The sequence below is a fragment of the Ranitomeya variabilis genome, chromosome 5 (genome assembly GCF_051348905.1).
Source record: "Ranitomeya variabilis isolate aRanVar5 chromosome 5, aRanVar5.hap1, whole genome shotgun sequence".
NCBI lineage: Eukaryota > Metazoa > Chordata > Amphibia > Anura > Dendrobatidae > Ranitomeya > Ranitomeya variabilis.
This window is the reverse complement of record NC_135236.1, coordinates 83337562-83359906: the sequence shown is the minus strand read 5'-3', so window position 1 is coordinate 83359906 and position 22345 is coordinate 83337562. Positions and strand designations below refer to the sequence as shown.

Genomic DNA, 22345 nt, shown 5'->3' with positions numbered 1-22345 from the left:
CTTAAGGTCATTTTTTTTTTTTTTTCCTCTGCACTGTGTTTGGCCTCTCTCCTCCCCTTAATCTCTGGGTGGTTCTGTATGCAGCTACTAATATGGACATTCAGAGTCTGTCTTCTAGTGTGGATCATCTCACTGCAAGGGTACAGGGCATTCAGGATTATGTAGTCCGCAGTCCTATGTCAGAGCCTAAAATACCTATTCCTGAGCTGTTCTCCGGAGATAGATCTAGGTTTTTGAACTTTAAGAATAATTGTAAGTTATTCCTTTCTCTGAGACCTCGCTCATCTGGCGACTCTGTTCAGCAAGTTAAAATTGTTATTTCTTTGTTGCGAGGTGACTCTCAAGATTGGGCATTCTCTCTGGCGCCAGGAGATCCGGCACTGCTAAATGTTGATGCGTTTTTTCTGGCGCTTGGAGTGCTTTATGAGGAACCAAATCTGGTAGACCAAGCAGAGAAGGTTTTGCTGGCTCTCTCTCAGGGTTGGGATGAAGCAGAGGTTTATTGTCAGAAGTTTAGGAAGTGGTCAGTGCTCACTCAGTGGAATGAGTGCGCCCTGGCGGCGATTTTCAGAAAGGGTCTTTCTGAAGCCCTTAAAGATGTTATGGTGGGGTTCCCCACGCCGGCGGGTCTGAATGAGTCAATGTCTTTGGCCATTCAGATTGATCGGCGTTTGCGGGAGCGCAAACCTGTGCACCCTCTGGCGGTATTTTCTGAGCAGAAACCTGAGCCTATGCAATGTGACAGGATTCTGACCAGAGTTGAACGGCAAAACCAAAGACGTCAGAATGGGTTGTGCTTTTACTGTGGTGATTCTGCTCATGTTATCTCAGCATGCTCTAAGCGCACAAAAAGGGTTGCCAAGTTTGTCACCATTGGTACTGTACAACCTAAATTCATTTTGTCTGTTACTTTGATTTGCTCTCTATCATCCTACCCAGTTATGGCTTTTGTGGATTCAGGTGCTGCCCTGAATTTGATGGATTTGTCATTTGCCAGGCGCTGTGGTTTTATCTTGGAGCCTTTACAATTCCCTATCCCGCTAAAGGGAATTGATGCTACACCATTGGCCAAGAATAAACCTCAGTACTGGACTCAATTGACCATGTGCATGGCTCCTGTACATCAGGAGGTAATTCGCTTTCTGGTGCTACATAATTTGCATGATGTTGTCGTGTTGGGTCTGCCATGGCTGCAGGCTCATAATCCAGTCCTGGATTGGAAAGCAATGTCTGTGTCAAGTTGGGGTTGCCAGGGGATTCATGGCGATGCTCCTTTGGTGTCAATTGCTTCTTCTACTCCTTCTGAAGTCCCTGAATTTTTGTCGGACTACCAGGATGTATTTGATGAGCCCAAATCCAGTGCCCTACCTCCTCATAGGGATTGTGATTGTGCCATAAATCTGATTCCTGGTAGTAAGTTCCCTAAGGGACGACTTTTTAATTTGTCTGTACCAGAACATACCGCTATGCGGAGTTATATAAAGGAGTCCTTGGAGAAGGGACATATTCGCCCGTCCTCGTCCCCTTTGGGTGCGGGGTTCTTTTTTGTGGCCAAGAAGGATGGTTCTCTGAGACCCTGTATAGATTATCGCCTTCTAAATCACATCACGATCAAATTTCAGTATCCCTTGCCACTGTTGTCCGATCTGTTTGCCCGGATTAGGGGGGCCAGTTGGTTCACCAAGATAGATCTTCGTGGAGCGTATAATCTTGTGCGCATAAAGCAGGGCGATGAATGGAAAACAGCATTTAATACGCCCGAAGGCCATTTTGAGTACTTGGTGATGCCTTTTGGGCTTTCTAATGCCCCCTCTGTGTTTCAGTCCTTCATGCACGACATCTTCCGAGAGTACCTGGATAGATTTATGATTGTGTACCTGGATGATATTTTGGTCTTTTCTGATGATTGGGAGTCTCATGTGAAGCAGGTCAGGATGGTATTTCAGGTCCTGCGTGCCAATGCCTTGTTTGTGAAGGGCTCTAAATGTCTCTTCGGAGTCCAGAAGGTTTCCTTTTTGGGCTTTATTTTTTCTCCTACTATCAAGATGGATCCAGTCAAGGTCCAGGCTATTCATGACTGGACTCAACCTACATCTGTGAAGAGTCTTCAGAAGTTCTTGGGTTTTGCTAATTTTTACCGTCGCTTCATCACTAATTTTTCTAGTGTGGTGAAGCCTTTGACGGATTTGACCAAGAAGGGTTCTGATGTAACGAATTGGTCTCCTGCGGCCGTGGTGGCCTTTCAGGAGTTGAAACGTCGGTTTTCTTCGGCCCCTGTCTTGCGCCAGCCCGATGTCTCTCTTCACTTTCAGGTCGAGGTTGATGCTTCTGAGATTGGAGCAGGGGCTGTTTTGTCGCAGAGAAGCTCTGATGGCTCTGTGATGAGACCATGTGCTTTCTTTTCAAGAAAGTTTTCGCCTGCCGAGCGGAATTATGATGTTGGTAATCGAGAGTTGTTGGCAATGAAGTGGGCATTTGAGGAGTGGTGACATTGGCTTGAGGGAGCCAAGCATCGTGTGGTGGTCTTGACGGATCACAAGAATTTGACTTATCTCGAGTCTACCAAACGGTTGAATCCGAGACAGGCTCGATGGTCGCTGTTTTTCTCTCGTTTCAATTTCGTGGTTTCATATCTTCCAGGTTCGAAAAACGTGAAGGCTCATGCCCTTTCTAGGAGTTTTGTACCTGACTCCCCGGAAGTTTCTGAACCGACTGGTGTTCTCAAAGAGGGGGTGATTTTGTCTGCCATCTCTCCTGATCTGCGACGGGTGTTGCAGGAGTTTCAGGCCAATAGACCTGACCGTTGTCCACCGGAGAGACTGTTTGTCCCAGACAGATGGACCAGTAGAGTTATTTCCGAGGTTCATTCTTCGGTGTTGGCGGGTCATCCTGGGATTTTTGGTACCAGGGATTTGGTGGCGAGATCCTTTTGGTGGCCTTCCTTGTCGCGGGATGTGCGTTCCTTTGTGCAGTCCTGTGGGATTTGTGCTCTGGCCAAGCCTTCGTGTTCTCGTGCCAGTGGATTGCTTTTGCCTTTGCCTGTCCCGAAGAGGCCTTGGACGCATATTTCCATGGATTTTATTTCAGATCTTCCTGTCTCTCAGAAGATGTCTGTCATCTGGGTGGTTTGTGATCGTTTTTCCAAAATGGTCCATTTGGTACCCTTGCCTAAGTTGCCTTCCTCCTCCGATTTGGTGCCACTGTTTTTTCAGAATGTGGTTCGTTTACATGGTATTCCGGAGAACATTGTGTCCGACAGAGGATCCCAGTTTGTGTCCAGATTTTGGCGATCCTTTTGTGCTAAGATGGGCATTGAATTGTCTTTTTCGTCAGCCTTCCATCCTCAGACGAATGGTCAAACCGAACGAACTAATCAGACCTTGGAAACTTATTTGAGATGTTTTGTTTCTGCTGACCAGGATGATTGGGTGACCTTTTTGCCATTGGCTGAGTTCGCCCTCAATAATCGGGCTAGTTCTGCTACTTTGGTTTCACCTTTCTTTTGCAATTCTGGTTTTCATCCTCGTTTCTCCTCGGGTCAGGTTGAGTCTTCTGACTGTCCTGGGGTGGATTCTGTGGTGGATTGGTTGCAGCAGATTTGGAACCATGTGGTGGACAATTTGACTTTGTCCCAAGAGAAGGCTCAGCGCTTTGCTAACCGCCGTCGCTGTGTGGGTCCCCGACTTCGTGTGGGGGATTTGGTATGGTTGTCTTCTCGTTATGTCCCGATGAAGGTTTCCTCTCCTAAGTTCAAGCCTCGTTTCATCGGTCCTTATAAGATTTTGGAAATCCTCAACCCTGTGTCTTTTCGTTTGGACCTCCCAACATCGTTTGCCATTCATAATGTGTTCCATAGGTCATTGCTGCGGAGATATGTGGTGCCTGTGGTCCCTTTTGTTGATCCTCCTGCTCCGGTCTTGGTCGAGGGGGAGTTGGAATATGTGGTGGAGAAGATCTTGGATTCTCGTATTTCGAGACGGAGGCTTCAGTACTTAGTGAAATGGAAGGGTTATGGTCACGAGGATAATTCCTGGGTTGTCGCCTCCGATGTCCATGCGGCGGATTTGGTTCATGCCTTTCATTTGTCTCGTCCTGATCGGCCTGGGAGCTCTGGTGAGGGTTCAGTGACCCCTCCTCAAGGGGGGGTACTGTTGTGAATTCCGTTCTCGGGCTTCCTCCTGTGGTCATGAGTGGTACTGTGTGAGTTTGTTCTTGGGCTCCCTCTGGTGGCCTTTAGCGATATGGCTGGTCTTGGCTGGGCTCAGCTGTTTCATCTCCTGCTAGGCTGGGCCTATTTAACTCACCTGGACCTTTACTTGTCGCCTGCTGTCGGTGTGTTCAGTCCTGATCCTGTGCTCTCCTGAATATTCCTTGTGACCAGTCTCCTGCTATGAGAAGCTAAGTTTGCTTGTTCAGTTTCTCATTATTTCCTTGAAAACGTTTCTCATTATATTATGAGTTCAGCCCAGCTTGCTTTTATGTGATTTTTTGCTTGCTGGTTAGTTCTGGGGTGCAGAGTGCGCCCCTCACATCGTGAGTCGGTGTGGGGGTTCTTGTATTCTCTGCGTGGTTTACTTTTGATAGCTTTTGTACTGACCGCACAGACACCTATCTATTATCTGCCTATCTAGTATTAGCGGGCCTCATTTGCTAAACCTGTTTCATCTCTACGTTTGTGTTTTCCCCTTAACTCACCGTTATTATTTGTGGGGGGCTATCTAAAACTTTGGGGATATTTCTCTGAGGCAAGTGAGGTCTTTGCTTTCTCTCTAGGGGTAGTCAGTTTCTCAGGCTGTGACGAGGCGTCTAGGTTTTCAGGTAACGCTCCACAGCTGCCTTTAGTGTGTTTGGATAGGATCAGGATTGCAGTCAGTATAGCTTCCACATCCCCAGAACTTGTCCTATATATTCAGGGTATATGTGTCAGGTCAGTTTGAGATCCTACCACCAGGATCATAACAGTACAGCAGGCCCGAAAGTGTTAATGCAGCAGAAGAGGGAGAAGAGAAATCTTAAGGTCATTTTTTTTTTTTTTTCCTCTGCACTGTGTTTGGCCTCTCTCCTCCCCTTAATCTCTGGGTGGTTCTGTATGCAGCTACTAATATGGACATTCAGAGTCTGTCTTCTAGTGTGGATCATCTCACTGCAAGGGTACAGGGCATTCAGGATTATGTAGTCCGCAGTCCTATGTCAGAGCCTAAAATACCTATTCCTGAGCTGTTCTCCGGAGATAGATCTAGGTTTTTGAACTTTAAGAATAATTGTAAGTTATTCCTTTCTCTGAGACCTCGCTCATCTGGCGACTCTGTTCAGCAAGTTAAAATTGTTATTTCTTTGTTGCGGGGTGACTCTCAAGATTGGGCATTCTCTCTGGCGCCAGGAGATCCGGCACTGCTAAATGTTGATGCGTTTTTTCTGGCGCTTGGAGTGCTTTATGAGGAACCAAATCTGGTAGACCAAGCAGAGAAGGTTTTGCTGGCTCTCTCTCAGGGTTGGGATGAAGCAGAGGTTTATTGTCAGAAGTTTAGGAAGTGGTCAGTGCTCACTCAGTGGAATGAGTGCGCCCTGGCGGCGATTTTCAGAAAGGGTCTTTCTGAAGCCCTTAAAGATGTTATGGTGGGGTTCCCCACGCCGGCGGGTCTGAATGAGTCAATGTCTTTGGCCATTCAGATTGATCGGCGTTTGCGGGAGCGCAAACCTGTGCACCCTCTGGCGGTATTTTCTGAGCAGAAACCTGAGCCTATGCAATGTGACAGGATTCTGACCAGAGTTGAACGGCAAAACCACAGACGTCAGAATGGGTTGTGCTTTTACTGTGGTGATTCTGCTCATGTTATCTCAGCATGCTCTAAGCGCACAAAAAGGGTTGCCAAGTTTGTCACCATTGGTACTGTACAACCTAAATTCATTTTGTCTGTTACTTTGATTTGCTCTCTGTCATCCTACCCAGTTATGGCTTTTGTGGATTCAGGTGCTGCCCTGAATTTGATGGATTTGTCATTTGCCAGGCGCTGTGGTTTTATCTTGGAGCCTTTACAATTCCCTATCCCGCTAAAGGGAATTGATGCTACACCATTGGCCAAGAATAAACCTCAGTACTGGACTCAATTGACCATGTGCATGGCTCCTGTACATCAGGAGGTAATTCGCTTTCTGGTGCTACATAATTTGCATGATGTTGTCGTGTTGGGTCTGCCATGGCTGCAGGCTCATAATCCAGTCCTGGATTGGAAAGCAATGTCTGTGTCAAGTTGGGGTTGCCAGGGGATTCATGGCGATGCTCCTTTGGTGTCAATTGCTTCTTCTACTCCTTCTGAAGTCCCTGAATTTTTGTCGGACTACCAGGATGTATTTGATGAGCCCAAATCCAGTGCCCTACCTCCTCATAGGGATTGTGATTGTGCCATAAATCTGATTCCTGGTAGTAAGTTCCCTAAGGGACGACTTTTTAATTTGTCTGTACCAGAACATACCGCTATGCGGAGTTATATAAAGGAGTCCTTGGAGAAGGGACATATTCGCCCGTCCTCGTCGAGGGGGAGTTGGAATATGTGGTGGAGAAGATCTTGGATTCTCGTATTTCGAGACGGAGGCTTCAGTACTTAGTGAAATGGAAGGGTTATGTGTTATGACCCCAATGGCGAGGGTCTCAGAGGAGCGTGGAAGTCTGCAGAATACAAAAATCCAGCTCATAGGGCAGTGGTAACTGGGTTGACCATATATCTACTCCTAACGCCAACACTAGAAGTAGCCGGGGATCATTCCTACGTTGATTCTAGATGACACGCGCCAGCCGGAGAATCTAGCTACCCCTAGTAGAGGAAAACAAAGACCTTTCTTGCCTCCAGAGAAGGGGACCCCAAAGCTGGATAGAAACCCCCCACAAATAATGACGGTGAGGTAAGAGGAAATGACAAACACAGAAATGAACCAGGTTTAGCACAGAGAGGCCCGCTTACTGATAGCAGAATAAAGAAAGGTAACTTATATGGTCAACAAAAACCCTATCAAAATCCACACTGGAAATTCAAGAACCCCCGAACCGTCTAACGGTCCGGGGGGAGAACACCAGCCCCCCTAGAGCTTCCAGCAAAGGTCAGGATATAGATTTGGAACAAGCTGGACAAAAATACAAAACCAAAACAAATAGCAAAAAGCAAAAGGCAGACTTAGCTGATATAACTGGAACCAGGATCAGTAGACAAGAGCACAGCAGACTAGCTCTGATAACTACGTTGCCAGGCATTGAACTGAAGGTCCAGGGAGCTTATATAGCAACACCCCTAACTAACGACCCAGGTGCGGATAAAAGGAATGACAGAAAAACCAGAGTCAAAAAAACTAGTAACCACTAGAGGGAGCAAAAAGCAAATTCACAACAGTACCCCCCCCTTAGTGAGGGGTCACCGAACCCTCACCACGACCACCAGGGCGATCAGGATGAGCGGCATGAAAGGCACGAACTAAATCGGCCGCATGAACATCAGAGGCGACCACCCAGGAATTATCCTCCTGACCATAGCCCTTCCACTTGACCAGGTACTGAAGCCTCCGCCTGGAGAGGCGAGAATCCAAGATCTTCTCCACCACGTACTCCAACTCGCCCTCAACCAACACCGGAGCAGGAGGCTCAGCAGAAGGAACTACAGGCACAATGTACCGCCGCAACAAGGACCTATGAAATACATTGTGAATAGCAAACGACACAGGAAGATCCAGACGAAAAGATACAGGATTAAGGATTTCCAATATCTTGTAAGGCCCAATAAAACGAGGTTTAAATTTGGGAGAGGAGACCTTCATAGGAACAAAGCGGGAAGAAAGCCATACCAAATCCCCAACGCGTAGTCGGGGACCCACACCGCGGCGGCGGTTGGCAAAGCGCTGAGCCTTCTCCTGTGACAAGTTCAAGTTGTCCACCACATGATTCCAGATCTGCTGCAACCTATCCACCAAAGAATCCACCCCAGGACAGTCAGAAGGCTCCACATGACCCGAAGAAAAGCGAGGATGGAAACCAGAGTTGCAGAAAAAAGGCGAAACCAAGGTGGCGGAACTAGCCCGATTATTAAGGGCAAACTCAGCCAACGGCAAGAATGTCACCCAATCGTCCTGATCAGCAGAGACAAAACACCTCAAATAAGCCTCCAAAGTCTGATTGGTTCGCTCCGTCTGTCCATTAGTCTGAGGATGGAAAGCAGACGAAAACGACAAATCAATGCCCATCCTACTACAAAAGGATCGCCAGAACCTGGAAACGAACTGGGATCCTCTGTCTGACACAATATTCTCAGGGATGCCGTGCAAACGAACCACGTTCTGGAAAAACACAGGAACCAGATCGGAAGAGGAAGGCAGCTTAGGCAAAGGAACCAAATGGACCATCTTGGAGAAGCGATCACATATCACCCAGATAACGGACATGCCCTGAGATAGCGGAAGATCAGAAATGAAATCCATGGAGATATGTGTCCAAGGTCTCTTCGGGACAGGCAAGGGCAAGAGCAAACCGCTGGCACGAGAACAGCAAGGCTTAGCTCGAGCACAAGTCCCACAGGACTGCACAAATGACCGCACATCCCTTGACAAGGAAGGCCACCAAAAGGACCTGGCCACCAGATCTCTGGTGCCAAAAATTCCCGGGTGACCTGCCAACACCGAGGAATGAACCTCGGAAATGACTCTGCTGGTCCACTTATCCGGGACAAACAGTCTGTCAGGTGGACAAGACTCAGGCCTATCAGCCTGAAATCTCTGCAACACACGTCGCAGATCCGGAGAAATAGCTGACAAGATAACTCCATCTTTAAGAATACCAACAGGATCCGTGACTCCAGGAGCATCAGGCACAAAGCTCCTAGAAAGAGCATCGGCCTTCACATTCTTTGAACCTGGTAAATACGAGACAACAAAATCAAAGCGGGAGAAAAACAATGACCAGCGGGCCTGTCTCGGATTAAGGCGTTTAGCAGACTCGAGATACATCAGATTTTTGTGATCAGTCAAGACCACCACACGATGCTTAGCACCCTCGAGCCAATGACGCCACTCCTCAAATGCCCATTTCATGGCCAACAACTCCCGATTGCCCACATCATAATTTCGCTCGGCAGGCGAAAACTTCCTAGAGAAAAAGGCACAAGGTTTCATAACAGAGCAACCAGGGCCTCTCTGCGACAAAACGGCCCCTGCCCCAATCTCCGAAGCATCCACCTCAACCTGAAAGGGAAGTGAGACGTCAGGCTGGCACAAAACAGGCGCCGAAGTAAACCGGCGTTTCAACTCCTGGAAAGCCTCCACGGCAGCAGGAGCCCAGTTAGCTACATCGGAGCCCTTCTTGGTCATATCCGTCAAAGGTTTCACAATGCTAGAAAAATTAGCGATAAAACGACGGTAGAAGTTAGCGAAGCCCAAGAACTTCTGAAGACTCTTAACTGACGAGGGCTGAGTCCAATCAAGAATAGCTCGGACCTTGACTGGGTCCATCTCCACAGCAGAAGGGGAAAAAATGAACCCCAAAAAGGGAACCTTCTGTACACCAAAGAGACACTTTGAGCCCTTGACAAACAAAGAATTTTCACGCAAAATTTTAAAGACCAACCTGACCTGCTCCACATGCGAATCCCAATTATCAGAAAAAACCAAAATATCATCCAGATAAACAATCAAAAATTTATCCAGATACTTCCGGAAAATGTCATGCATAAAGGACTGAAAAACTGAAGGCGCATTGGAGAGCCCAAAAGGCATCACCAAGTACTCAAAATGACCTTCGGGCGTATTGAATGCGGTTTTCCATTCATCACCTTGCTTAATGCGCACAAGGTTGTACGCACCACGAAGGTCTATCTTGGTGAACCACTTGGCACCCTTAATCCGGGCAAACAAGTCAGACAACAGCGGTAAAGGATACTGAAATTTGACAGTGATCTTATTTAAAAGCCGATAATCAATACAAGGTCTCAAAGATCCGTCCTTTTTTGCCACAAAAAAGAATCCCGCACCAAGAGGGGAAGAAGACGGACGAATATGTCCTTTCTCCAGAGACTCCTTGATATATGAACGCATAGCGGTATGTTCAGGTACCGACAGATTAAACAGTCTTCCCTTAGGAAATTTACTGCCTGGGATCAAATCTATAGCACAGTCACAGTCCCTATGAGGAGGCAGTGCACTGGACTCAGACTCACTGAAGACATCCTGATAATCAGACAAATACTCCGGAACTTCCGAAGGCGTAGAAGAAGCAATAGACACAGGCAGGGAATCCCCATGAATACCACGACAGCCCCAACTTGAGACTGACATAGCCTTCCAGTCCAGGACTGGATTATGGGTCTGTAACCATGGCAGCCCTAAAACGACCAAATCATGCATTTTATGTAAAACCAGGAAACGTATCACCTCGCGGTGTTCAGGAGTCATGCACATGGTAACCTGAGTCCAATACTGCGGTTTATTTGCTGCCAATGGTGTAGCATCAATACCCCTAAGAGGAATAGGATTTTCTAATGGTTCAAGAGTAAATCCACAGCGCTTAGCAAATGAGAGATCCATGAGACTCAGGGCAGCACCTGAATCTACAAACGCCATGACAGGATAAGATGACAGTGAGCAAATCAAAGTTACAGACAGAATAAATTTAGGTTGCAAATTACCAACGGTGACAGGACTAACAACCTTAGCTATACGTTTAGAGCATGCTGAGATAACATGTGTAGAATCACCACAGTAGTAGCACAAGCCATTCCGGCGTCTATGAATTTTCCGCTCATTTCTAGTCAGGATTCTATCACATTGCATTAAATCAGGTGTCTGTTCAGACAACACCATGAGGGAATTTGCGGTTTTTCTATCACATTGCACCGAATTAGGTGTCTGTTCAGACAACACCATGAGGGAATTTGCGGTTTTGCGCTCCCGCAACCGCCGGTCAATTTGAATAGCCAGTGCCATAGTATCATTCAGACCTGTGGGAATGGGAAAACCCACCATAACATTCTTAATGGCTTCAGAAAGGCCATTTCTAAAATTAGCGGCCAGTGCACACTCGTTCCAATGTGTCAGCACGGACCATTTCCGAAATTTTTGGCAATACACTTCAGCCTCGTCCTGCCCCTGAGACATAGCCAGCAAGGCCTTTTCTGCCTGAATCTCAAGATTGGGTTCCTCATAAAGTAAACCGAGCGCCAGAAAAAACGTATCAAGATCAGCCAATGCCGGATCTCCTGGCGCCAGCGAAAAAGCCCAATCCTGAGGGTCGCCCCGTAAGAACGAAATAACAATCTTTACTTGCTGAGCAGAATCTCCAGATGAACAGGGTCTCAGGGACAAAAACAATTTACAATTATTCACGAAATTCCTAAACTTAAACCTGTCTCCGGAAAACAGTTCAGGAATCGGTATTTTAGGTTCTGACCTAGGATTTCTGATAACATAGTCTTGTATGCCCTGCACACGAGTAGCCAGCTGGTCCACACTTGTAATCAAGGTCTGGACATTCATGTCTGCAGCAAGCATAGCCACTCTGAGGTAAAGGGGAAAAAGGAAAAAAAAACAAAAACTCAGAATCTTCTTTCTTATAATCCCTCTTCTGCAATGCATTAAACATTTAATTTTGGCCTGGCAAACTGTTATGACCCCAATGGCGAGGGTCTCAGAGGAACGTGGAAGTCTGCAGAATACAAAAATCCAGCTCATAGGGCAGTGGTAACTGGGTTGACCATATATCTACTCCTAACGCCAACACTAGAAGTAGCCGGGGATCATTCCTACGTTGATTCTAGATGACACGCGCCAGCCGGAGAATCTAGCTACCCCTAGTAGAGGAAAACAAAGACCTTTCTTGCCTCCAGAGAAGGGGACCCCAAAGCTGGATAGAAGCCCCCCACAAATAATGACGGTGAGGTAAGAGGAAATGACAAACACAGAAATGAACCAGGTTTAGCACAGAGAGGCCCGCTTACTGATAGCAGAATAAAGAAAGGTAACTTATATGGTCAACAAAAACCCTATCAAAATCCACACTGGAAATTCAAGAACCCCCGAACCGTCTAACGGTCCGGGGGGAGAACACCAGCCCCCCTAGAGCTTCCAGCAAAGGTCAGGATATAGATTTGGAACAAGCTGGACAAAAATACAAAACCAAAACAAATAGCAAAAAGCAAAAGGCAGACTTAGCTGATATAACTGGAACCAGGATCAGTAGACAAGAGCACAGCAGACTAGCTCTGATAACTACGTTGCCAGGCATTGAACTGAAGGTCCAGGGAGCTTATATAGCAACACCCCTAACTAACGACCCAGGTGCGGATAAAAGGAATGACAGAAAAACCAGAGTCAAAAAAACTAGTAACCACTAGAGGGAGCAAAAAGCAAATTCACAACAGTTATGGTCAGGAGGATAATTCCTGGGTTGTCGCCTCCGATGTCCATGCGGCGGATTTGGTTCGTGCCTTTCATTTGTCTCGTCCTGATCGGCCTGGGAGCTCTGGTGAGGGTTCAGTGACCCCTCCTCAAGGGGGGGTACTGTTGTGAATTCCGTTCTCGGGCTTCCTCCTGTGGTCATGAGTGGTACTGTGTGAGTTTGTTCTTGGGCTCCCTCTGGTGGCCTTTAGCGATATGGCTGGTCTTGGCTGGGCTCAGCTGTTTCATCTCCTGCTAGGCTGGGCCTATTTAACTCACCTGGACCTTTACTTGTCGCCTGCTGTCGGTGTGTTCAGTCCTGATCCTGTGCTCTCCTGAATATTCCTTGTGACCAGTCTCCTGCTATGAGAAGCTAAGTTTGCTTGTTCAGTTTCTCATTATTTCCTTGAAAACGTTTCTCATTATATTATGAGTTCAGCCCAGCTTGCTTTTATGTGATTTTTTGCTTGCTGGTTAGTTCTGGGGTGCAGAGTGCGCCCCTCACATCGTGAGTCGGTGTGGGGGTTCTTGTATTCTCTGCGTGGTTTACTTTTGATAGCTTTTGTACTGACCGCACAGACACCTATCTATTATCTGCCTATCTAGTATTAGCGGGCCTCATTTGCTAAACCTGTTTCATCTCTACGTTTGTGTTTTCCCCTTAACTCACCGTTATTATTTGTGGGGGGCTATCTAAAACTTTGGGGATATTTCTCTGAGGCAAGTGAGGTCTTTGCTTTCTCTCTAGGGGTAGTCAGTTTCTCAGGCTGTGACGAGGCGTCTAGGTTTTCAGGTAACGCTCCACAGCTGCCTTTAGTGTGTTTGGATAGGATCAGGATTGCGGTCAGTATAGCTTCCACATCCCCAGAACTTGTCCTATATATTCAGGGTATATGTGTCAGGTCAGTTTGAGATCCTACCACCAGGATCATAACACCACATTTATGGAGCATTATATGGGGCAAATGTGTCTATGGAGCATCTTTATGGGGTTATAATCAACATTTGTGCAGCATTATATGGGAGATAAGAGACATTTAGGGTTTACTGTGGTTGGTGGGTGGCCATAGCAGGGCTCACTTGGGGCCTGTCCTTGTGAGGACAGGAGCTCTACAGGGGTTCACAGGGAAGATAGTGGTTATATTACATTTCCCTACCCCTGACCCTGTTTTTCTTCGTGTTGTACTCATCTGGAACCACCTACCCCACAGAATTGGTGAGACCTCCTCCATTTGTCCGTCTAAATTGGTAAGACTATTCCAGTTTTTTTTAAATCTATTTAGCACTGGTTCACTTTAGCACTCTGTTACACTGTCTATATATGTGTTTTTGGTAAGGGCCCAGGTATTTTATATATTTATTAAAAGTTATGTTTTAATATAGTGAATATCCTCCAAAGCTATTTCCACATTTATTCTGAGGGTTTGGACACGGCAAGTTATATTACAAGCCTTAGCTGCTTCCCAGCATTATATGGGGCATATTTTAATATGGAGCATTTTATGAAGCCCATCATAAACTGTATGGAGCATTATATGGGGGGTATTTTGTATGGAACATCTTATGGGCCCGTCATGAACAGTATGGAGCATTATATGGGGCTCCTGATTCAATATGCATATTCAAAAATACTTAAACTACTGATGTCTCAATTAATTTTACTTTTATTGGTATTAATTTTTATTTTTTAAATTTACCAGTAGCTGCTGCATTTTCCACCCTAGGCTTATACTCGAGTCATTAAGTTTTCCCAGTTTTTTGTGGCAAAATTAGGGGTCTCGGCTTATACTCGAGTATATACGGTAGTTTGAATTGTATCCTGTAATGAATGGGCAGCCAGTGTAATGACTGGCGAAGAGCGGACGCGTCTGAGTACCAATTGGCTAGATGGACAACCCTGGCTGCTGCATTAAGGATGGACTGGAGAGGAGAAAGCCAAGTAAGGGGGGGGGGGCAATTAATAGAGTGTTACAGTAGTCCAGGCGGGAGTGGATCAGGGCGACGGTGAGGGATTTTGTTTTTCCGTGGTGAGAAAAGGGCGGATTCTAGAGATGTTCTTTAGGTATAAGTGGCACAAGCGGGCAAGAGATCGTACATGGGAGGTGAAGGAGAGATTGGTGTCAAACGTAACACCCAGATAGCGAGCCTGCTGCCGGGGTGTTATTATGGTGACACCCACGGAGAGGGAAATGTCAGATTTAGGGAGGTTAGAAGACGGCGGGAGCAGAAGAAGTTCAGTTTTGGAGAGGTTGAGTTTCAGATAGAGAGCGGACATGATGTCGGAGACTGCGGACAGACAGTCACTGGCGTTCTGTAGTACAGCGGGGGTAAGGTCAGGGGATGACGTATATAGTTGTGTGTCATCAGCATAAAGATGGTACTGAAAGCCAAATCTGCTGATGGTCTATCTAATTGGGGCCGTGTAGAGGGAGAAGAGAAGGGGGCCAAGGACTGAGCCTTGAGGTACCCAGACAGTGAGAGGAAGAGGGGACAAAGTGGAGCCAGAGAACAGAACACTGAAGGAGCGGTCAGAAAGATAGGAAGAGAACCAGGAGAGAGCAGTGTCCTTAATGCCAAGTGACTGAAGCCTAGAGAGTAGGAGAGGGTGGTCAACAGTGTGGAAAGCTGCAGAAAGGTCGAGAAGAATGAGCAGAGAGTGGTCACCGTTACATTTTGCTGTCAAAATGTCATTGGTCACCTTGATGAGTGCAGTTTCTGTCGAATGTAGGGGGCGGAAACCGGACTGTGAAGGGTCTAGGAGGGAATGAGTGGAGAGGTAACGGGTAAGGCGGGAGTAGATTAGGCGCTCCAAGAGTTCAGAGATGAATGGGAGGTTGGAGACCGGTCTGTAGTCATTTGTGCAGGATGGGTCGAGGGCGGGTTTCTTTAGTAATGGAGTAATGATAGAGTGTTTGAAGGAGGAGGGGAAAATGCCAGAGGAGAGGGAGAGATTAAAGATCGTAGTTAGGTGACTTGTGACAATTGGAGATGTGAGGGAATGGGGTCAGTAGTGCCTGAAGTCGGACGAGAAGAAGAGAGGAGCCTGGAAACTTCTTTTTCTGTGATGGAATCTAATGTGGAGAGTGAGCCAGGGGAGATGCAGGGAGGGATGGGAGTCACTGAACTTGGTGTCTGGGAGCGGATTTCCTGATGGATATTATCTATTTTCCCTATAAAGTGGGAGGCCAAGTCATCAGCACAAATGTCTGTGATAGGGGCTTGTGCTTTTGGCCTGAGGAGGGAGTGAAAGGTTTCAAAAAGTTTCCTGGGGTTGTTGGATAGTGAGGAGATCAGGGTGGTGTGGTAGGTCTGTTTGGTAAGGTGAAGGGCAGAGTTATAGGTCCTTAACATAAATTTGAAGTGTATGAAGTCTTCTGGTGTGCGAGTTTTCCTCCATAAGCGTTCAGCACACCTAGAGCATCGCTGGAGAAATCGGGTTTGCGATGTGAGCCAGGGCTGTTTCACTCTGTGTTTGGAGGTTCTGAGGGTGAGGGGAGCTACTTGGTCCAGGGTGCTTCTAAGAGTGTCGTTGTAGTGATGTACAGCCAGATCAGGACAGGAAAAAGAGGAGATTGTGGACAATGATGAGTGTAGGGGGTCTGAAAGTGTATGAGGGTTAATGGCTTGTAGATTTCTGAATGTGTGGTAGGTAGGAGGGTGCTGGGGTGGGCGAGGAATTGTGAGCGTGAAGGAGAGAATGTTGTGGTCACAGAGGGGAAGCGGTGAGTTATCTAGGTAGGAGATTGAACAGAGCCGGACAAAGACCAGGTCAAGGGTGTTAGTCTTTGTGTGTTTCAGAGGTTGAGAGCTGTGAGAAGCCGAGCGAAGTGGTTAATGATAGAAGCTGGGATGCAGATGTGGAAGTGGGGCTGTTAGTGGGGATGTTGAAGTCTCCCAGGATAAGGGTTGGGAGTTCTGAGGACATGAAGTGCGGCAGCCAGGCAGAGAAATGGTCCAGGAAGTGGGTGGGTGAGCCTGGGGGCCGGTATATGACCGCTACTCTGAGGGGGAGGGGACAAAAGAGCCTGATGCTGTGGACCTCAAAAGAAGGGAATGAGAGTGATGGAACTGGGGGGATGACCTGGAACGTGCATTGTGGGGACAGGAGTATGCCGACTTCACCACCAGGTCTGTTTGTGGATCTCGGGGAATGGGAGAACTGTAAGCCACCATGAGAAATGGCAGCGGGGGAGACAGTGTCAGATTCCTGAATCCAGGTTGACTTGAGGGCCAAAAGATTAACAGAGGAGCTTAGATTAAGGTGCTATCCATGCTCGGGTGATAACCTTGTGTCTTCGGCGTGCTCGAATAATATGTTCCAGTCCCCGCGGCTGCATGTCTCGTGGCTCTTTGACAGCCACAACACATGCAGGGATTACCTCACAATCTCCGCATGTGTTGTGGCAGTCGAATAGCAGGGAGACATGCAGCCGCGGGGACTGGAACATATTACCTCCCAACCGTCCCGGATCCCGCGGGACTGTCCTGATTTTGACAGCCAGCCCCGGGATCCCGGGCGGGACACTAATGTCCCGTGCCTAGGGCAGGGACAATGCAGGGGGCGGCACCTGAGTAGCTTAGGTTTGTGGCTGTTTTTTTTTTCTTATACATGCTGGGTCTGTGTGATGGCTGGGTGTGTGTGATGGCTGGGTGTGTGTGTGTGATGGCTGGGTGTGTGTGTGTGATGGCTGTGTGTGTGTGTGATGGCTGGGTGTGTGTGTGTGATGGCTGAGTGTGTGTGTGTGATGGCTGTGTGTGTGTGTGTGTGTGTGTGATGGCTGGGTGTGTGTGATGGCTGGGTGTGTGTGTGTGTGTGATGGCTGGGTGTGTGTGATGGCTGCGTGTGTGTGTGTGATGGCTGCATGTGTGTGATGGCTGCGTGTGTGTGTGTGATGGCTGTGTGTGTGTGTGTGTGATGGCTGCGTGTGTGTGTGATGGCTGCATGTGTGTGATGGCTGCGTGTGTGTGTGTGTGATGGCTGCGTGTGTGTGTGTGATGGCTGCGTGTGTGTGTGTGATGGCTGCATGTGTGTGTGATGGCTGCATGTGTGTGTGTGATGGCTGCATGTGTGTGTGTGATGGCTGCGTGTGTGTGTGATGGCTGCGTGTGTGTGATGACTGCGTGTGTGTGTGATGACTGCGTGTGTGTGTGATGACTGCGTGTGTGTGTGATGGCTGTGTGTGTGTGTGTGATGGCTGCGTGTGTGTGTGATGACTGCGTGTGTGTGTGATGGCTGTGTGTGTGTGTGATGGCTGCATGTGTGATGCATTTGTGTCAAAGCTGCATGTGTTTGTGAGCTGCGTTTGTGATGCTGTGTGTGTATGTGTGATACTGTGTGTGTGATGCTGCATGTGTGTGAGCTGCGTGCCTGTATGTCATTATACAGTATGGAGAACTGTGGCCATAATACAGTATGGAGCATCATGTGGGGTCATTATACAGTATGAAGCATCATGTGCAGTCATTATACAGTATGGAGCATCATGTGCGGTCATTATACAATATGGAGCATCATGTGCAGCCAGTATACAGTATGGAGCATCATGTGTGGTCATTATACAATATGGAGCATCATGTGCAGTCATTATACAGTATGGAGCATCATGTGCAGCCAGTATACAGTATGGAGCATCATGTGCGGTCATTATACAATATGGAGCATCATGTGCGTTCATTATACAGTATGGAGCATCATGTGCGGCCATTATACAGTATGCATGCGGTCATTATACAGTATGGAGCATCATGTGCGGTCATTATACAGTATGGAGCATCATGTGCGGCCATTATACAGTATGGAGCATCATGTGCGGTCATTATACAGTATGGAGCATCATGTGCGGTCATTATACAGTATGGAGCATCATGTGCGGTCATTATACAGTATGCATGCGGTCATTATACAGTATGGAGCGTCATGTGTGTTCATTATACAGTATGGAGCGTCATGTGTGGCCATTATACAGTATGGGGCATCATGTGTGGTCATTATACAGTATGGAGCATCATGTGCGGTCATTATACAGTATGGAGCATCATGTGCGGTCATTATACAGTATGGAGCATCATGTGCGGCCATTATACAGTATGGAGCATCATGTGCGGTCATTATACAGTATGGAGCATCATGTGCGGTCATTATACAGTATGGAGCATCATGTGCGGTCATTATACAGTATGCATGCGGTCATTATACAGTATGGAGCATCATGTGCGGTCATTATACAGTATGGAGCATCATGTGCGGCCATTATACAGTATGGAGCATCATGTGCGGTCATTATACAGTATGGAGCATCATGTGCGGTCATTATACAGTATGGAGCATCATGTGCGGTCATTATACAGTATGCATGCGGTCATTATACAGTATGGAGCGTCATGTGTGTTCATTATACAGTATGGAGCGTCATGTGTGGCCATTATACAGTATGGAGCATCATGTGCGGTCATTATACAGTATGGAGCACTGTGTGGCCATATTTTTTTGTTTATAACTATTGTATATGAAACAGTGTGATCAGCAGTGCTAAATGGGTGTGGTTGGGACGTGGATATGGGTGTGACTAATTATGAATGGGTGTGGTCAGAGGCGTGGCCTAAAATTTGCCGCGGCGCGCTTAGCGCGCCGCAAACTTTGTCCCTCTTTCCCATCTTCAAAAGTTGGGAGGTATGTTATTCAAGCACGCCAAAAACACTTGGTTAGCACTCGAGCATGCTGAGATAACACCTTATCCGATCACACTCCCTCATCACTAGTCTGTGGCGATTCAATATGAACCAAGCTCTTCAGTCTCTTCTCTGCCTGTGGAGGTAAAATACTGACCAAATGCTGAACGTGTGAACATGGCTTGATCACAGATGTCAGCACTGAGAAAACAAGAATGAGAACAGCCTGGAAAAAAAACTTTACACCCCTGTTACTCAGGCAAAAACTATGCCATCCACAGGCTCCTCAAAGAAATTGTTAGTTTTGTTTGTTAACAAAGTTTTAAGTTCTTGAATAAGAAAAAACCGTAATGAGGCGTGGTAGTGTGCGTCATGCTGCAGGGGCGTGGCCATATACGTAATATTCGGCAGGGCGTGTCGATCTGTTCTCTGGCCGCGCCCTCCAGCTTTCCCAGCCATTCGTCGGGCGGGAGCCGGACGGAGCGGACGGCAGTGGCTGCATTCTGCAAGCCAAGGTGAGCTGGCCCGGCTATGGCTGGATGGCTAATCCCTCCATGTGAAAGGCAGGGTGCTGGCTGTGACGTGACGTCAGCAGCGGGGATCCGGGCGACTGCTTCATATAACTCCCCGCCGGTGTTAGTCAGCCTGAGAGCCAATCAAAAGAGCCTTTACGGAAACGGCTTTGATAACAGCTTCAGCTGTTGGTGGAGAGAAAGACCTGTGGGAGGGGCTTCAACTGCACAAGAGTGGGGTTGTGTGTCCAAGGCTGCAGCGAGGTCAAGTTAGGTGGGCCCGTGCAGCATGCTTTATAGCTAGGGCGTTACTTCAGGAGTCACTTTCCCCCTCTGTAAGCCGCGGAGGTGGCGGTGCCTCCTGAGCAGGGTGACTGCGCGCTCGGGCAGTTCTTCCAAAGCGAACTGGAACTTCCAGCATCCCATGGTAGTGTCACAAGTGTCTTCCCCTCCCAGATGGCGCCTCTGCCTGCTCTGTAGGCATGTGCTGTGCTGATGGCGGGCAGTGACGTGGGACACTACTACTACTAGGGAGCAAGAAGTTGTATTCTGGATATGGTGACCCCTGTAGTCTGGCCTATAGGTGTGACCCAGCTAGCCCAGCTCCATGGGGCCAGGGTGGAGGGTAAGGCCCATGACCTCTAGGAGATACAGCCACTCAGTCACTACTGGACACAGATTACACCCCAGGCTGAAGTTTTGACTGTCAGGGGTCTGTGTCTCTCTGCCCCCCCCACCTGCCAGGTGTCTGTATGTGTGTCCCCCCCCCCCCCCCCCCCCCCCCCCGACTGTCAGGGGTCTGTGTCTCTGCCCCCCCCCCCCACCTGCCAGGTGTCTGTATGTGTGTCTTTCAACCGTCCCCCTCCGACTGTCAGGTGTGTGTGCCCCCCCCCCCCCCCCGACTGTCAGGTGTGCGCAGAAATCTACTTTTTGGTTCTCGGGTCCCTCTTGAATGCTCTGAGACCAGAGTGTGGACCACGTGAGGCTGTGAACTTGCTGTGATTTTTCATTTACTAAGCCATATTGCATCTCTAAAAAAAAGAAAATAGTAGTTACAGCAAGTTGTGGAGAAGTTGCACAAACTTTTTTTGGTGTGACTTAATGTTGCGTCTTGGCCCTGACACGTTTCCATCGGCATGTGGGGGGCGCTGCTGACGTGTTGGCGGTCAGGTATTGGCAGCTCTCGTGCGCCTGTCCTGTTATACAGGGATGCGGGCACAACTCCTGCGGCTGCACACAGCATCTGTCCAGTGGTCATGTCTGCCTCGTCCTCCACGGCTCGCGTCTTCATGCAAAGAGCAAAGCGTCTACTAACCCTTCTAGGGTATCTGCACACAACGTCTTTCAGTTGGATCCACTCCATAACCCGTCTGAAAAAGCGCTAAGTAAACCTTGTAAAGTTCAGGATTTCCATCTCCTTTGCAAATGAAGGAAATCCTGAAAACGTGATCTGTTGTAGGCAGCGCTGCTTGGAAGCTGCTCGCTAGTTCATAAAATGAAAGTATTCGGGTATGTGTCCACGTTCAGGAAACGCTGTGTTTTTGACGCAGCATTGAGCAGCATGCATAAAAAACGCAGCGTCCAGATGTAAGGCTACGTTCACATTTGCGTTGTGCGCCGCAGCGTCGGCGACACAACGCAAACAAACGCAACAAAACGCACGCTAAAACGCTGCGTTTTGCGACGCATGTGTCCTTTTTTGCCGAAAGTTGGACGCAAAAAAAATGCAACTTGTCGCGTTATCTGCACCCAACGCTTGCGGCCAAAAAAATGCATGCGTCGCAAAACGCAGCACAACGCATGTCCATGCGCCCCCATGTTAAATATAGGGGCGCATGACGCTGCGGCGCCGAACGCTAATGTGAACGTAGACTTACAGCATAGTGGAGGGGATTTAATGAAATCCTGTCTCCACTATGCAGTAAAAGATGCATGCGGCACACCCGAGAAAACTGACATGAAGCGCGTCTTTTAAGAACGCAGCATGTCCTTACATTGCAGAAAAAACTCAAGGACAACGCAGGTGACCTCCCAGTGACCTCAGGTGCAGATTTGGTCAGGATTTTACCTGCATAAAATCCTGACCAAATCCTGAAGCAATCCTGAACGTTGACACATACCCTTAAGAAAAGAAAAAAAAAACACCGACAGACAAGTTGCAAAAAAATCACAGAAAAGATACCAAAAACAAAAGTTTCAGAAAGCAAAAAAAAAAAAAGTTCTTGCAAAGTCTTTCTCGTAAATACTCTGTGGGTACATTTAAGAAATGCCGTGCACATACACTTCATCGGGCAAGTGGTCAGCGTACCCCTCTATGGATGCAGAGGTGAGAGGTGCCTGACAGCCCTGTAATGAGTGGATCCTCCTGTAGTTCCCAAAACTCAGTGATATTATTATCCTCCAATCGGTCCCTGGTTGGATGTGAGCGCTACGTCTGTGTCTGCCTCCTAATTATTTAGGGCAACAATAGGATAAACGTTACTGTAGTGAATTGTTCCACATCAAGATTAAAGTGTGTAAAAGTGTCCTGGCTAACGATCCTGTGGACTCGGCGGCACGATACTTGTCATTGTGCTGTGACGTTTGCAGGGCGGTGTGTGAGCCCTGGACATTGCGGTGTCCTTCATCAGGAATGGGAGAACGTCTCCGTAATCTGATAAATGTCTTGACATTCAGCAGAAGCGCTGTACTAATGAATGTAGGAACAGGAGGTGTATGGTAGGGGGGATAGAAATCTATGGGAGCCCAATAACAAGGAT

At 47.8% G+C, this 22345-nt stretch overlaps 1 protein-coding gene across 2 annotated transcripts in view; it reads left to right on the top strand.

Annotated features, from left to right (window-relative positions):
- Nucleotides 1–19462: 19462 nt before the first annotated feature.
- The window catches only part of OGDH (oxoglutarate dehydrogenase), a 72671-nt gene continuing 69788 nt past the window's right edge, over nt 19463–22345 (top strand). For both annotated transcript variants that reach the window (XM_077262752.1, XM_077262753.1), the window contains exon 1: nt 19463–19589. The gene's annotated coding sequence lies outside the window, so the exon portion shown is untranslated. The remainder of the gene's footprint in view (nt 19590–22345) is intronic.